Below are 6,000 nucleotides of genomic sequence, written 5' to 3' on the forward strand. Positions count from 1 at the left end.
GAGCTTGGATGGCGTGTACAGGTACAGCTGCCCATGCAGCTTCAACACGATACCACAGTTCATCAAGAGTAGTGACTGGCGTATTGTGACGAGCCAGTTGCTCGGCCACCATTGACCAGGCGTTTTCAATTGGTGAGAGATCTGGAGAATGTGCTGGCCAGGGCAGCAGTCGAACATTTTCTGTATCCATTTAGGCCCGAACAGTACCTGCAACGTGCAGTCGTGAATTATCTGCTGAAATGTAGGGTTTCACAGGGATCGAATGAAGGGTAGAGCCACAAGTCGTAACACATCTGAAATGTAACGTCCACTGTTCAAAGTGCCGTCAGTGCGAACAAGAGGTGACCGAGACGTAAAACCAATGGTACCCCATACCATCACGTCTGGTGATACGCCAGTATGGAGATGACGAATACACGCTTCCAATGTGCGTTCATCGCCATGTCGCCAAACACGGATGTGACCATCATGATGCTGTAAACAGAACATGGACTCATCCGAAAAAATGACGTTTTGCCATTCGTGCACCCAGGTTCGTCGTTGAGTACTCCATCGCAGGCGCTCCTGTCTGTGATGCAGCGTCAAGGGTAACCGCAGCCATGGTCTCCGAGCTGATAGTCCATGCTGCTGCAAACGTCATCGAATTGTTCGGGCAGATGGTTTTCGTCTTGCAAACGTCCCCATATGTTGACTCAGGGATCGAGACGTGGCTGTACGATCCGTTAGAGCCATGGGGATAAGATGCCTGTCATCTCGACTGCTAGTGATACGAGGCCGTTGGGATCCAGCACGGCATTCCGTATTACCCTCCTGAACCCACATTTCCATATTCTGCTAACAGTCATTGGATCTCGACCAACGCGAGCAGCCATGTTGCGATACGGTAAACCGCAATCGCGACGGGCTACATTCCGACCTTTATCAAAGTCGGAAACGTGATGGTACCCATTTCTCCTCCTTACACGAGGCATCACAACGTTTCACCAGGCAACGCCGGTCAACTGCTGTTTGTGTATGAGAAATCGGTTGGAAACATTCCTCATGTCAGCACGTTGTAGGTGTCGCCACCGGCGCCAACGTTGTGTGAATGCTCTGAAAAGCTAATCATTTGCATATCACAGCATCTTCTTCCTGTCGGTTAAATGTCGTGTCTGTAGCACGTCATCTTCGTGGTGTAGCAATTTTAATGGTCAGTAGTGTAGTTCGATGAATCCTCTCCCAGGCACATAAGTGTGAATTGCAGAGTAACTATGTAGATGTAGATATAGAACAGTGCCTGCCGGAGTTACTTAGCGGTTCTTGGCGCTTCAGTCTGGGGATTAGTTAGGTTTAAGTAGTTCTAAGTAGGGGACTGATGACCTCAGATATTAAGTTCCATAGTGCTCAGAGCCATTTGAACCATTTGTAGAACAGTACTAGCAACGTCGAACCAGACGAATCGTGAAACAGCTTGCGCTGGCACAGTTACTCCGTGAGCTCTGTCAATTTTTGACACATGTCTGAAGGTGACATCGGGCACCTTTAAAGCCGTCGCACTAATTTCTCGAGTAGGAGTAAGACAAATAACATCATAGATTAAGAAGCCCGCATATGACATGCCGTACCGTTTACAGGAAAAATCGTACTTTCGTGCCAAGCCTTGTAAATCAAGAGCCCACACTGCGTAGGATTGTTTACTTTGCTTACCCCTTTCGTGGCTTCGGATATACACTCCTGGAAATTGAAATAAGAACACCGTGAATTCATTGTCCCAGGAAGGGGAAACTTTATTGACACATTCCTGGGGTCAGATACATCACATGATCACACTGACAGAACCACAGGCACATAGATACAGGCAACAGAGCATGCACAATGTCGGCACTAGTACAGTGTATATCCACCTTTCGCAGCAATGCAGGCTGCTATTCTCCCATGGAGACGATCGTAGAGATGCTGGATGTAGTCCTGTGGAACGGCTTGCCATGCCATTTCCACCTGGCGCCTCAGTTGGACCAGCGTTCGTGCTGGACGTGCAGACCGCGTGAGACGACGCTTCATCCAGTCCCAAACATGCTCAATGGGTGACAGATCCGGAGATCTTGCTGGCCAGGGTAGTTGACTTACACCTTCTAGAGCACGTTGGGTGGCACGGGATACATGCAGACGTGCATTGTCCTGTTGGAACAGCAAGTTCCCTTGCCGGTCTAGGAATGGTAGAACGATGGGTTCGATGACGGTTTGGATGTACCGTGCACTATCCAGTGTCTCCTCGACGATCACCAGTGGTGTACGGCCAGTGTAGGAGATCGCTCCCCACACCATGATGCTGGGTGTTGGCCCTGTGTGCCTCGGTCGTATGCAGTCCTGATTGTGGCGCTCACCTGCACGGCGCCAAACACGCATACGACCATCATTGGCACCAAGGCAGAAGCGACTCTCATCGCTGAAGACGACACGTCTCCATTCGTCCCTCCATTCACGCCTGTCGCGACACCACTGGAGGCGGGCTGCACGATGTTGGGGCGTGAGCGGAAGACGGCCTAACGGTGTGCGGGACCGTAGCCCAGCTTCATGGAGACGGTTGCGAATGGTCCTCGCCGATACCCCAGGAGCAACAGTGTCCCTAATTTGCTGGGAAGTGGCGGTGCGGTCCCCTACGGCACTGCGTAGGATCCTACGGTCTTGGCGTGCATCCGTGCGTCGCTGCGGTCCGGTCCCAGGTCGACGGGCACGTGCACCTTCCGCCGACCACTGGCGACAACATCGATGTACTGTGGAGACCTCACGCCCCACGTGTTGAGCAATTCGGCGGTACGTCCACCCGGCCTCCCGCATGCCCACTATACGCCCTCGCTCAGAGTCCGTCAACTGCACATACGGTTCACGTCCACGCTGTCGCGGCATGCTACCAGTGTTAAAGACTGCGATGGAGCTCCGTATGCCACGGCAAACTGGCTGACACTGACGGCGGCGGTGCACAAATGCTGCGCAGCTAGCGCCATTCGACGGCCAACACCGCGGTTCCTGGTGTGTCCGCTGTGCCGTGCGTGTGATCATTGCTTGTACAGCCCTCTCGCAGTGTCCGGAGCAAGTATGGTGGGTCTGACACACCGGTGTCAATGTGTTCTTTTTTCCATTTCCAGGAGTGTACATGCATGCCCGCCAGGTAGAGCGCCCATACGTCCATGGGCATACATGTACGCCCGGCAAATTGGACGACCAGACGGTAAGAACATTCATTTACGCCTGGCGGGCAAGGAAGCCTGACGGCTAGGTGCGGGAGCAGGTAAACGTACACAAAAGAATGGCGAGTCACTGTTGTCCGTATTCCAACATTCCTGGCAACGCCACTGCTCATTGCTCTTCTTTGTAATGTCAGAAAGAGCTACAGATTTCATCTGCTCCTGGTTCCTTTCTACTTGCGAGTCCATCTAATGCACATAATTTTATTTCCTAACGTACACAAGGCAAATGACACAAACATATACAATCTAAAGGGCATCAATTATACTAATGAACTTATATAACTGATGTTACGAAAGGAGACCAGAGCAGCAGATACCTGCGGTTTCTCAGCGACACTCGCTGCCAGGGAGAACAGAAGACAATCCGAGCTTTCGGCGTCGTCACTAGGTGCTGGTCACTTTAAAACTTTGCATCTTGAAACGTATTGATCCGATATTAATGAGTTTTTATAGGTTACAGGCACGCGTATTTCTAGTGTAAATATCAAGTTACACAAACCCTGGAATAGGTTGGAAGTTCTGTTTCGTTTGTACCAAAACCAGCAATCTCTGTGACTGTAGAGAGTGATATTGATTTTATGATGTCTGTTATTTCAGAGTGGTTCTACGCGCAGTGGAAACTGGGACTCGCCTACAGAGGCCAAAGCCTGCAGCGAGGCGGACATGTCCGAAACAACAGATACCATCTCCATATACAGGGTGTTACAAAAAGGTACGGTCAAACTTTCAGGAAACATTCCTCACACACAAAGAAAGAAAATATGTTAAGTGGACATGTGTCCGGAAACGCTTACTTTCCATGTTAGAGCTCATTTTATTACTTCTCTTCAAATCACGATAATCATGGAATGGAAACATACAGCAACAGAACGTACCAGCGTGACTTCAAACACTTTGTTACAGGAAATATTCAAAATGTCCTCCGTTAGCGAGGATACATGCATCCACCCTCCATCGCATGGAATCCCTGATGCACTGATGCAGCCCTGGAGAATGGCGTATTGTATCACAGCCGTCCACAATACGAGCACGAAGAGTCTCTACATTTGGTACCGGGGTTGCGTAGACAAGAGCTTTCAAATGCCCCGATGAATGAAAGTCAAGAGGGTTGAGGTCAGGAGAGCGTGGATGCCATGGAATTGGTCCGCCTCTACCAATCCATCGGTCACCGAATCTGTTGTTGGGAAGCGTACGAACACTTCGACTGAAATGTGCAGGAGCTCCATCGTGCATGAACCACATGTTGTGTCGTACTTGTAAAGACACATGTTCTAGCAGCACAGGTAGAGTATCCCGTATGAAATTATGATAATGTGCTCCATTGAGCGTAGGTGTAAGAAACTAAAATGAGCTCTAACATGGAAATTAAGCGTTTCCGGACACATGTCCACATAACATCTTTTCTTTATTTGTGGGTGAGGAATGTTTCCTGAAAGTTCAACACATACAACAGTATCGCGAGATCAGCGTCAGACTGTTTTCACCGTAACTGCCACAGCCTCTAGCGCTGCGACTTACTGGTTGGGCTTTGTGTTGCCTACATCTATCGCAAGCGAAAGATTGTACCCTCTCATGAACCGCCTGTCCATCAAATACAAGTAGAACAGTTTATTAACGGTCTCACGGGAAGCGTGCAAGGGATGAGTCCCTGCAGTCGCGCTCTTTATCTGTGTCCTCGGTGGCTCAGATGGATAGAGCGTCTGCCATGTAAGCAGGAGATCCCGGGTTCGAGTCCCGGTCGGGGAACACATTTTCAGCTGTCCACATCGAGGTATATCAACAACACCTGTCGGCAGCTGAGGGTTTCAGTTCGTCATCATTTATATACATCAGTGTTACAGGAATTGTGACATAACTAAATATGAGAAGAGGTTTTGAAAGATTAACTTCACACATGATCATTAAAACAGAACAGAATAAATAATGTCTAAACATCTTTACAAAGTAAATAACACATTATTAGAAACATTCTACGATATAACTCTTATCAGATAAATAAATAAAGACAGGAAGAACAGAAATACACAAGGGTACACAAACACATAGCGGAATAACACAAAAGTAAAGGACAGGGTTTGTTTTACTGCAGTATTTATCATATCTGATTTGCAAACGAAACTTTCTTTACTTCTTGGAGATTTCCCTTAGTTCATCATTATTCCCAGGAAGTCCTATCTATACCTGCTGTCCCTAAACCCTACTGTTTTGTTCATATCCTCTTTCAAAATAATTATTCTTCATTGTACACTACCTTTTTTTCAAACTTTTTTCTTATAGCTTCTCAATGCATTTCTTCCAATTCATCACAACTCATTCTCTTATATAGCCTACCCCCTATTAAGCTAACTTAAATGTACTGAGCTCAGATATATATACTAAGGGATGAGACAATGCAGCAGCACGAAACAATTAACACAAACAGCAATGACAAAAAAAAATGAAAATTGGCAAAGCAAGCACCAGTATGTCTAAATTAGCAAAGCAAATGCAACATTACAACTAATATGAGCCAATGTGCAGCAACAAGAAAAATAAATCAGTAGTAAAACTGGCTTAATACAATATAAAATTCAATAGAACTATGCCTGGCAAACAGCAACAACAAATGCAATAACTTTTACCTAAACATGATAAAGGACAAGCAGAAAAAATATTACAGTAAAGATAGGAAATGTCTAATACCTATGTCAGATCTTAACACTAGATTGATGTATCACCTTAACTAACTCTACTAAAAACGTTACCAAATCGTTGAAAAATTATGTATGCAATT

At 47.0% G+C, this 6,000-nt stretch overlaps 1 non-coding gene across 1 annotated transcript; it reads left to right on the forward strand.

The window, feature by feature from the left end:
* Positions 1-4,899: 4,899 nt before the first annotated feature.
* Trnat-ugu (transfer RNA threonine (anticodon UGU)) lies at positions 4,900-4,973 on the forward strand. Its single transcript has one exon. It is a non-coding gene; the product is annotated as a tRNA-Thr (tRNA).
* The last annotated feature ends 1,027 nt before the right edge of the window (positions 4,974-6,000 follow it).

This window comes from Schistocerca cancellata, chromosome 2, assembly GCF_023864275.1.
Source record: "Schistocerca cancellata isolate TAMUIC-IGC-003103 chromosome 2, iqSchCanc2.1, whole genome shotgun sequence".
Taxonomy (NCBI): domain Eukaryota; kingdom Metazoa; phylum Arthropoda; class Insecta; order Orthoptera; family Acrididae; genus Schistocerca; species Schistocerca cancellata.